This window comes from Micropterus salmoides, unplaced genomic scaffold (genome assembly GCF_014851395.1).
Source record: "Micropterus salmoides isolate LMB-PRFRI ecotype aquatic unplaced genomic scaffold, ASM1485139v1 Ms_hic_scaffold_7, whole genome shotgun sequence".
Taxonomy (NCBI): domain Eukaryota; kingdom Metazoa; phylum Chordata; class Actinopteri; order Centrarchiformes; family Centrarchidae; genus Micropterus; species Micropterus salmoides.
In genome coordinates, this window is record NW_024044459.1 from 2,683,763 (window position 1) to 2,696,061 (window position 12,299).

Sequence of the window (12,299 nt, forward strand, 5' to 3'; positions counted from 1 at the left end):
CTTATTTTTTTTAATTTTTCTATTCAATTTCAAAATTTTATATTTCACTTTTGAATATGAAGTAGGGCTCTTTTCTCTCTCTCTTCAAAACCAGTGTAGGCCTTATGTTAACTATATAAAACTGTAACGTTACATGATACAACAATGAACCTGTAACCTGTTTGCAGCCAGCGGTAATAATTAACATGATGGCAGCCAGCCAGGTTAATAATTACGTTAATTGACCACCACAAGTTTGGCAAGCAAATAAATGCTCATTCATCTTTTCATAACGAACGACAGTCAGACCTAACCTCCCATAGGTCGAAGCTAAAGCAAGAAGCAAGCTAACGTTAGATGGCCAATGCTGAGCTAAACATGTTCACTAATCTCAGGTTACTGACCTATTTTGCGTTCAGTTTGTTGTCCTCTCGCACGCGCAGCTGATACTACCTGCTCCGTAGGCAGGTTATAAGTAATGCAGGGAGGGGAATAACAGCAAGCTCAGACGTTTCCTAAAAATAAACATTATTCACGAGTCGAGTCTGAAGTCACTGTGTGTGCGACTTAAGTTGGACTCGAGTCTGAGTCTCAAACTCGAGACCCCATCTCTGATAGCAGTGGAAGAAGAGTTACTCTGCTCTGTGTGTTTTATTCTCCATTGTCACGAAGAGTGTTACAAGAATACGATATTAATGTTAGGCAGCCAAAAGGTTTACAGGCAGGTTAAAGTTGTTGTACACTGCTAAATCTTGTGGAAGACAGCAATAAAACTCCATTACAAGTTCTCAAGCGCCTGCCTGTGTTACCTGGCTGCAACACAAATTCAAACCCAACAATGACTTGATCCTACAAACATTTGTGTTTCTAGCCAAAGCCTGATATGTCTTATTCATCTGTGCATTAGAACTCCATTGTTATCCATCAATGAGCCACACGGTTGCACTGGGTGATATGTTCCTTCATTACCATGATCACACATACTGTAGTATATTTTGACTCAATCCCATTCACCGTCCTGCTGCGTGAAACACTCACTAGAGCACCATATATGTATCAATGTGCCACTGAAAAATGGTTATAGCAAATGGATGAGTTCCTCCTGTTTGAGTCAAATAAGTCTGACGTCACCTTTAAATCTGTTCCTCACCATGGTTTCCCTCCTAACATCCATCCTTTTGCTTATCCTTTGATCCCTTTAAAAGCTTGAGGACTACCAAATGTGTAGGAGGTCCTCTGCTAGCAGCTGCATATTAACATATAATGATCAATTTTGATTGATTGGATTCCACTGGGACATACTGCAGACAACACACACACACACACACACACACACTTAAGGTAGGTGGGTGGATGATGATTCACTATCTTGGGTGGGTGTCACTGAAGGCTTGACTGTTTTTTTGTCCAGTCATAGCTTAGTAACCGTAACTATGCACAGATGAAGTGTTCCTGAATGTATAAAATGTAACATTACACTGTGGGATTGTTAGCAGGTAGTACTTTTTCCCTCCATCGTGGGAACTTTTGAGGGCACTATATAGAGACTAAATTTACACACTTAAGTATGTGAATTCGGGCCCTCAAATAAAATGGTAAATACAGTGCACTATATAGTAAATGAGCGATTCTGAAAACAGTCTCAGTCAAAAACACAAGAGAAATGGTGTAAGGTAAGCTGCAAATGTTACCGTGTCTGGCAAACAGTAAAAACGTAGCGTTCCAAGACCCAGGAGGGCAGCAAACTCATTACATGAAACAGCATTATATTTGCAAAACTCATTGGTTAGTCCTTATCCTCATAGCCTTTTCTCTTCTTAATGTAAAACATAATGTCCCCGAGGAACATATTGCTGCTCACAATAGTATTTTCTTTGTTTCATCAGAAATTAATCATGTTCTTGTAGCGAAGATTACTAAATTCTGAGCTGTTTCTCCCAACCACACCAGAAGTAATAAAGAGCAAAATAATAACTTTAGTATCAAGTATGTCTTATGTATATCTGGTAAATCTGGTAAACATTTCCTGAACCTGCATCAAGGCCAACAAGTCCAATAAACATTGAGTCACAACCTGACTTTATTTCTATTATTTGCTAACATGAAATTAGAATCTTCGGGGAATGGTGAAAAACAACAACAAAACTTACATACTAACTGTGTTATTGAAAAGTAAAATATATACACTATCATGTATATGCAGCATTTCCGCAACAGGGGGGCATGCGAGTTATAGGTGAGTTTCAAAAAGGCATTCCAATTTAAAATGCAAATGTATTTGTAAAGACATTATGCTTTTACATTTTTTATGCTAGACTGGCATCAACAGAGGTGAGGACCAGGGAACAACTAAAAGGCAAATGCCAAAGGACCTGAATGATCTAGGGGGAGCGTACATTAATAGCATAGTTGACTGCAGTGATTTGTCCATGAAGTGATTTGTATATCAATAAAAGGATCTTAAAATATATTCTAAAACTGAAAGTAACAAACAAGACTTTAGGACAAGTGAGATGTGTTCTGCACTTCTAGAGTAATTCCGTACACTTACTGCTGCATTCTGAATGATTTTTAGCTTATTTATATCTTTCCAAGGTAGACCAGAATGAAAAGCATGCAGTAATCAAGTAGAGGACAGGTTTAATCAGAGACACGTGGAACATAGGATGGATTTTCATTGATTCAGATCATTATAACCTCACAGCAGTTTATGACCTTGTTAATCGCAAATGGTTCCACAAAATGTGATGTCAACTTATGAGATACCTGATGAGGGTGGTCCCTGACCTCACCTTCTGACCAGGCTGATATGAGGAAGCAGGAATGTGGTGACGGTCAGCCAGGCTTTGTTACGAGCAGCAGAACTGATCATGACGGATCAGGCCTCCTTCCACACCATCTTCAGACTTTGGCCTGCACCAAAGGAAAAAAAGGGAGGTTGGAAACCCAGGGAGATGATAAAAGGTGTCGTATGTGTGGAAGAGCTGCTAAGGGAGTTAGCAGGGCATACTCCACCCAAGGCAATTCTTTTCTCCTGGAGGAGGTGTGGCGACCGAAGACACAGTGTAGAAAATTCTCAAGATCCTGATTGGCCCACTCTGTCTGCCTGTTAGTCTGTGGCTGGTACCCCGAGGACAGACTGGAGGTAGTGCCTAAAGCTCGTCAAAAAGCCTTCCAAACTTTTGAAACACATGCAGGATCAGGGGGTCTGCAGTCTGATCCTGAAGGCAACTTAGAGAAAGGGACACTATGCACAGCCTTAGAAAGATTATCCACAATAAGTAGTTAGGCTGTGTTACCTTCTGTCAGTGGATGTCCTGTAACAAAGTCAATGTGTGACTAGGGTCGGCTGGGGACGGGCAGTGGGCACAGGAGACCAGCAGTGGACAAATGTGACACATCCCTAGACATGGAAGGTGCGGTGAAAAGCAGGATGACAGGCATCTTTTGAGGAGTGGCCCCATATGACAACCTGGGACCTAGTAGGATCAGGCACAAACATACAATTAGTGGGTTGGGGTGTGGCTGCTGGGCCTCATGAACTACGGTCCCAACCTCCCACATTGCAGCAGCAACCAGACAGGAAGGAAGGAGGAGGGGCTCTGGCACAGAGTTGAATTTCTCAGGATCAGACTGGTAGGAGAGAGCATTAGGGTTTCACATTACGAGACCCAGGACAGCAAGTAATTGTGAAATTGAAGCTGCCTAGAAACAGAGACCACCAGACCTTACAAGCATTGATCCTTTTGGTGGAGCAGAGGTAAGGTAGGTTTTTGTGGTCAGTCCAGACCACAAAAGGATGCTCGACCCCCTCCAACCAGTGCCTTCACTATTCCAGAGCCTACACCACAGCCAACAAATCACTATTTCCCACATCATAGTTTCGTTCAGAAAGAGACAATCTTCAGAAGAAATATGCACAGGGGTGCAGATTACTATCTTCAGGGGACTGCTGAGAAAGAACGGCTCCCTCCCCAGAGTCAGAAGCATCCACCTTTGCCACAAACTGCAAAGAGGGGTCTGGTTGTATAAGCACAGAGGAAAACTTTGTAAAAGATAATTCTTTCTGTGTCACAAATTGTGATGTGAGTGTGTGGAAGAGGTGGATGCAGGAAGATTCAGTTGATGATTTATTAAGGGAAACCAAAAGCAAGCACACTTAACAACTTAGTGGCTGAGTCCAAAGGACTAATTCAAAGTGATTAATCCAAAAGCGAACACAGTAATGCAACAGAAAAATCCAGAATGGGTGAAATCCAAATCCACAGAACAAACAAGGTACAGGTAGGGTTCAGGCTGGAAACGAGCAGGGCAAGACAAACAGCAACCACAACACACTGCAATGACTGTACAAAGACTGAGGGAAACAAGCAAGCATGTATACACAGGTACTAATGAGCAGGGTGGGAGCAACACTGAGATGAGACACAGACAGGCAGAGAGACAGCAGGGGAAAACAGACAAATACTAACAGGTTGCAAAACACAAGTCAAGACTCTAACTGGAACTCAAAACCCACAACAGACAAGACAGACTAAGTAACTGAGAAATACAGGCAACACCACTAAGATGGCTGAACAGAACATAACAGGCAAACACAGTGATCATAAGTGAAATGAATAAATGAAACTGGCAGGGAACATAAATTGACTTAGAAGAAACAAACTGGAACACAGAACAGACTAAAAACTAATCATACAGATACAGACAACATAGCAGGGAAAAAAAGACTGAACAAAGAACAGAACACAGAGCAGACATGGGATAAGAATAAACGAGGCGAAACACTATGACACAGGAGATGGACCTAAAACACATACTAACAGGATATTGTCCTATTTAGGTCCTTCCATCACATTTAATGAATGCTTCGGAAGCTTTAGTAACATTATAGGAACCTTTAGGGGACCAAACTACAATGTGTAAAAAATGATTGGTTCTTGCATCACCTTTGCAGAATGTTTGCAGAATGTTTGCGGAACTTTTAATAACGTTACAGGAACTTGTTAAACCTGTAGGGGACCAACCTAGAAGACCAAAGTAGAAGGGTTTTTTTTGGTTCTTGCATTACCATTTCAGAATGTTTGCAGATGTTTTAATGACCGAACAGGAACTTTTGCAGAACCTTTATGGATCTAACACACTCTATCTTGAAATACCATCAAAACATATTAAAACAATAACATTCAGGTATAATGCAAAACATTCCCAGCATTTCACGTCTTAGAAATTTTATTGAACACTATGCCAAATGTTGCTGTGTTAGATGATAGCAAAAGCTGACTTGATTGACAATTTAGAGATAACAAGTTACAGATAAAAGGTTTAAGTACCCAAATGCAGGACACGTAATGCAACAGAATTAGACACGAGAATTTTTATCAAACTTAGACTCACAGAAAATAATCCAGGCACTCAACATGGGGCAGTCCAAAAATAACCAAGGAAATGCAATAAATGGAGGTAATCCAAAGAGCACTATAAATACGTCAAGAAAATAATCCAAAAAGGTCAGAACAAAACCGAACAGGCAGACAAGCAGACACTCACAGCAGAGTAGCAAACAGACCAGCAAGGACAGAACTGACAGGTGAAACCATGAGGCAATCAGGCAGACACATACATGCAGGTGCCACCAATCAGGCAGACAGACAACTTTCCCTGGTCTGCCAAATAACGTCCCCCACATCGTGACCAAGTCCTTGACACCAGCGGGATGTTCTCAGGACGTTCTGGGAACATTATGTCATAATGCAAAAACTTGACTCAAAGGCAGACTCGGTACAGTTCGAAGGGGTAACAAAAGGGTTTTATTGATAGGTCCAACAGGGCAGTATGGAGAGCACGGAGGTGGTGAGTAAGTCCAGGTAAGATATGTGCAGAGCAGGGTGTGGTGTTCAGCAGGGTTCCTGGAGGTTGGGTGATCCTGGGCACAGAGAAACAGGTTAATCCAGGGAGAGACAGAAATTACTGGGAATCTTACAGGAGAAGATTGTCGGCCTTGACGCATGTACCACATGTGGTTAACTGACGATCTGGCGAAGAATGTGAGGAGGACTGGGGTTGAAATACTGCAGGAGCTTGATTAGTGGAATGAGAACCAGGTGCGCTGCTGAGCCAGAGAGTGTAGCCACGCCCAGACAGACACAGACAGGGAGGACAGACAGAAAACACAGGGAAGGGGGGAACAAAAGAACACAAGGTATTGGGGAGATTCTGTAGCACCACAACAGTACCCTCCCCTCAAAGGGAGCCTCCTGGTGACCCACCAGGCTGATCGGGGTGTGCCTGATGAAACTCATGGATGAGTCGGGGGTCCAAGATGAAGGACCGGGGAATCCAGGTCCTCTCTTCCGGGCCGTACCCCTCCCAGTCCACCAAGTACTGCAGCCCCCTCCCCCGCCGTCGAACACCCAGGAGTCGACGGACAGTATACACTGGGTGGTCACTGGGTCAACAACCCAGGCGGGCGGAGGGGCGTCGGGTGGAGGGCACAAGGGGCTGAAAGACACTGGCTTGATCTGAGAAACATGGAAGCTGGGGTGAATCCTCATGGGTTTAGGCAGTTTCAGTCTGACTGCTGAAGGGCTAATAACTCTCTCTCAATCTCATAGGGACCAATGAAGCGAGGGTACAGTTTCTTAGACGGGAATATTCCTGGAAGAGAGTCAAACTTTCTGACCTGGCCGATAGGTGGGAGCAGGGGTCCGACGTCTGTCCGCTATGCGCTTGTTCCTCTGCTGTCCGCAGGAGGGCTGCACGAGCCTCTCTCCAGACCTTGCGGCAGCGGTGCATTTGGACTGACGGGACAGCGATTTCACCTTCCTGTGAGGGGAACAGGGCAGGCTGATACCCGAGGGAGGCTTCAAAAGGAGACATACCTGTAGCCGAGCTGGTAAGCGAGTTGTGAGCATATTCAACCCAGGTGAGATGTGAGCTCCAAGAGGTGGGATTGGTGGCAGCGACACACCTTAATGCGGCCTCCAGGTCCTGATTGGCTCTCTCCGTTTGTCCATTGGTTTGGGGGTGAAAACCAGATGACAGACTCACTGTAGCGTCTAAGGTGCGACAAAAAGCTTGCCATACCTGGGAGATGAACTGTGGTCCACAGTCTGAAACAATGTCTAGTGGGATTCCATGCAGCCGGACAACATGTTGCACCAGTAAGTCAGCAGTTTCACGAGTTGAAGGGAGTTTAGGGAGAGCCACAAAATGAACAGCTTTAGAAAGACGGTCAATAATGGTGAGTATGACGGAGTTACCTTGTGAGACTGGTAACCCAGTCACTAAGTCCATAGCAATATGAGACCAGGGCTGGCTTGGAATGGGCAAGGGCTGCAGCAGTCCCTCAGGAGGGCGGTGAGATGATTTTCCCCGGGCGCAAACAGAACACGCTGCCACGTAATCACGTGTGTCTGCCTCCATGGAGGGCCACCAAAAATTTCTTCTCAGTAGAGACAGGGTGCGACTACCACCCGGGTGGCAGGCAAAACGGGAGGCGTGAACCCACTGGAGAACCTGAGGGCGTACAGTGTCTGGAACAAATAAGTAATTTGGTGGTCCATTACCTGGGTCTGGTTGGGCCTGCTGTGCTTCCCTGACTGCCGACTCGATCTCCCAGGAGATAGGAGCAACCACGCAGGAGGGTGGCAGCATAGTCTCAGGGCCTGGCGGAACATTGATAGCAGAGAACTGACGAGAGAGAGCATCTGGTTTAATATTTCTAGACCCAGGGTGGTATGTAATGGAAAACCTGAATCGACCAAAAAACAGTGACCAGCGGGCTTGCCTAGAGCTTAATCTCTTGGCTGACTGGATGTATGCTAGATTTTTGTGATCCGTCCAGACAATAAATGGCTGTTCGGAACCCTCGAGCCAATGTCTCCACTCCTCCAAAGCCAGTTTGACAGCTAGAAGCTCCCTGTTACCCACATCATAGTTCCGTTCAGCCGGTGATAATCTTCGCGAGAAGAAGGCACAGGGATGGAGTTTCTGATCTGGACCGGTCCTCTGAGACAGAACGGCTCCCACCCCAGAATCTGACGCGTCTACTTCCACTATGAACTGCAGAGAGGGATTGGGTTGGACTAAAATAGGAGCAGTGGTGAAAAGTCTTTTGAGTTCACTGAAAGCCTGATCAGCCTCTGGGGTCCAGGAAAAGGTGATTGAGGAAGAGGTTAGACTAGTTAGGGGGGCCACCACCTTGCTGTAGTTCCGGATGAAACGACGGTAGAAATTGGCAAAGCCTAGAAAACGTTGCAGCTCCTTGCGGGTGGTAGGTCTGGGCCACTCTGCCACAGCCCTGATCTTTTCAGGGTCCGCCCTCATCTGCCCTCCTTCAAGGATGTAGCCCAGAAAACTGACAGAGGGAACATGGAACTCACATTTCTCTGCCTTTACAAAGAGTCTGTTCTCCAGCAGCCGCTGAAGAACCTGACGGACATGAGAAATGTGATCTGAATGGGTCTTGGAAAATATCAGAATGTCATCTAGGTAGACAGAGACGAACTGGTTGAGGAAATCCCTAAGGATGTCATTCACTAAGGCCTGAAAAACAGCGGGAGCGGGAGCGTTTGTGAGGCCAAAGGGCATGACTAAATACTCATAATGGCCCAGTGGGTCTTCCATTCGTCTCCTTCTCTTATACGGACAAGGTGGTAAGCGTTTCTTAAATCTATTTTTGAGAAAATGGTGGCTCCGTGAAGGGGTTCGAAGGCAGAGTTAATCAGAGGCAACGGGTATTTATTCTTAACAGTGATATTGTTAAGGCCGCGATAGTCAATGCAGGGATGGAGAGAGCCATCCTTCTTGCCTACAAAAAAGAATCCTGCGCCAACAGGGGATGAAGAGGACCTAATGATGCCTGCAGCTAGTGAGTCATGGATATACCTTTCCATGGCCTCTCGTTCAGGGCGGAGAAAGGTTGTACAGCCTGCTGGTGGGTAATGGTGCCCCGGGAAGGAGGTCTATGGCACAATCGTAGGGTCGGTGTGGTGGTAATGAGAGGGCTAAGTCTTTGCTGAACACCATACCCAGGTCGTGATATTCTACAGGGATGGAGGACAGATCAGGGTTTTCAGGGCTAGAAGGTGCCACAGCAGCCACCACAGGCGGCAGTGCTGATTGCAGGCAGCTTGAATGGCAAAACGAACTCCAACTCATAATCCTCCCTTCAGCCCAGTCAATATGGGGGTTATGGCGCTTCAACCAGGTTGAACCAAGAACCAGTGGTGAGTGGGGGGCTGAAATGAGGTGAAATTGGATCTCCTCTCTATGGTTACCAGACACTACTAGGGCTACCAGTTTGGTGCGGTGGGTAACTTGGGCCAGCAATCTGCCATCAATAGCGTTAGCTGTAAGAGGGGCTTCCAGTGTCTCAACAGGGATTCTAGACCTCATGGCCAATTCTTTATCCAAAAAACAGTCATCAGCACCGGAGTCTACAAGCGCAAGCAGGGGGAGTTCTACTTTATTGACACAAAGAGTGGCTGGGAGCTGCATTCGACAATGTGACGGGGAAGAAGAAGAAGTTTCACTCACCAATACCCCCACCTCTATTGATGAGCTCCGTCTTTTGGCCGCACGGGGCAGGAAACACGGAGATGGCCGTGCTGTCCACAGTATAAGCACTCCCCAGCTCTTAATCTGCGGAAACGTTCTGTTGGGGAGAGATGGGCTCGCCCCATTTGCATGGGTTCCACACCAGAGGGCGGCAATGTAGAGGTCTCCAAGGTGTTTGCTTCAGGGCTGCCCTCGGCTTTCGTGGGATGTGATGAGGAAAGGTGAGTGTAACTGGGAGGACGTGAGCGGCCTGACCTCTCCCTGCGTCGCTCGCGAAGGCGGTTGTCAATCCTAATAGCCAGTGAAACAGGGGCGTTAAAGTCAGAGGGTACATCTCTTGTTGCCAGTTCATCCTTTAAGTGTTCATTAAGTGCATTCATAAATACCCCGAGTAATGCCTCATTGTTCCATCCTGAGTCAGCCGCCAGTGTGCGAAACTCAGAGAAGTCTGCAACACTCCTATTCTCCTGGCGTAACTGTAACAATCGCCTCACAGCATTACCTTGATAGTCTGGATGGTCAAAGACTTGTTTCATTAAGGCTTCGAACTCAACAAAAGTGTAAGATGAGATGGATCGACTAGAATTAATTGCCTCAGCCCAAGCCAGGGCTCGCCCCTTTAATAATCCCAAAATATAAAGTACCTTGGACTGGTCTGAAGGAAAAGTCCGTGGCCGTTGGATAAAAACCATAGCACATTGTAGGAGAAAGCCTCGGCACTTATCCAGTTCTCCGGAAAAGGGTTCTGGGTCGGGGACATATGACATAGGGTGCTGGGTGGTCCTGGTGATGAGAGGCAGCCACCGGAGCAGGTGGGGGGAAGGCAGCTGGAGGAGCAGGTGGGGAAAATTGTGCAGTTAGTGAGGAAACTTGTGCAGTTAATTGTGCTATTTGGTTTACCATGGCTTGGCTGTTCTCAGCGAGTGTCCTGATTAATTGCTCATGTTGTCCAAGGAGATGTCCCTGACTGGCGAGGGCTTTGTGTACCCCAGATGGATCTGAGTCCAAGTCCACTGAGTCCATGCCTTGGCCAGATCGTTCTGTCATAATGCAAAAACTTGAGGACTCAAAGGCAGACTCGGTACAGTTCGAAGGGGTAACAAAAGGGTTTTATTGATAGGTCCAACAGGGCAGTATGGAGAGCACGGAGGAGGTGAGTAAGTCCAGGTAAGATACGTGCAGAGCAGGGTGTGGCATTCAGCAGGGTTCCTGGAGGTTGGGTGATCCTGGGCACAGAGAAAAACAGGTTAATCCAGGGAGAGACAGAAATTACTGGGAATCTTACAGGAGAAGATTGTCAGCCTTGACACATGTACCACATGTGGTTAATTGACGATCTGGCGAAGAATGTGAGGAGGACTGGGGTTGAAATACTGCAGGAGCTTGATTAGTGGAATGAGAACCAGGTGCGCCGCTGGAGCCAGAGGGTGTAGCCACGCCCAGACAGACACAGACAGGGAGGACAGACAGAAAACACAGGGAAGGGGGGAACAAAAGAACACAAGGTAGTGGGGAGATTCTGTAGCACCACAACACATTACATATTTTCTGAATTAAATATGGTCCCCTAAACATTTCCAGAACGTCCTGAATGTTCCCTGAAGGTCTGCCAAATATTGTCCACCAACCCTTTAAAGAACTCCACTTCGTGACCATCTGGGAACATTCTAGCTGGGTCACAACCAGACCCAAAGCAGAACAATACAAAACCAGACAGGAGAACAAACAGAAAACAGGATCAAAAACACCAAACACCACGACTATAATAAAATAAACAACAAAATAGGCAGAGATAAACCCCCAAAACCAAGGAACCACAAAAAAACACAAAGCAGACAGAATTGTGACACCATACTGGAACGTTGCGATTAAGTTTGTAATGAAACATTGTCATATGGCCAACAAAGGACCAGATAGATAGATAGATATATACTTTATTTATCCCGAGGGAAATTCAAGTATCCAGCAGCATACGAAACATACATACATTAAACATACATTAAACCTATATTAAAATAGAATTAAAATTAAAATAACTTATAACACAGTAAAACAGTGCAAAAACAGTAAACAGTGCAAAATGGAGTGCAGATGGAGGTAGAAATTGTTCTTTTGTCTATTGTCCTCCCTGCCATGACTAGGAGCTGTTGTACAGTCTGATGGCCAGGGGGACGAAAGAGTTTTTAAGGTGGAGCTGGACTGGGACAGCAGTCGGCCACTGAACACACTCCTCTGTCCGATGAAGGTGTTGTGCAGAGGGTGGTGGGCGTTGTCCAGTATGGACAGCAGTTTGTCCAGGGTCCTTCTTTCTGCCACTGTCACTAGAGAGTCCAGCTCTGAGCCCACCACTGAGCCAGCTCTCCTCACCAGTCTGTCCAGTTGACCGGCGTCTCTCTTCTTGCTGCTTCCTCCCCAGCAAACTACAGCATAAAAGAGGACGCTGGCCACCACAGACTGGTAAAACATCTGCAGCAGTTTTTTGCAGATGTTGAAGGACCCCAGTCTTCTCAGGAAGTACAGACGGCTTTGCCCTTTCCTGTGGAGAGTGTCCATATTTTCTGTCCAGTCCAGCTTGTCATCCAGCTGCAGCCCCAGATATTTGTAAGTCCTGACCACCTCCACATCGACCCCCTCGGTGGACAAAGGCTGGAGATGTGGTTTCTTCCTTCTGAGGTCCACCACCATCTCCTTGGTCTTGGAGGTGTTCAGCTGCAGATGGTTGGTCCTGCACCACCTCACGAAGTCCTCTGCCAGGCTCC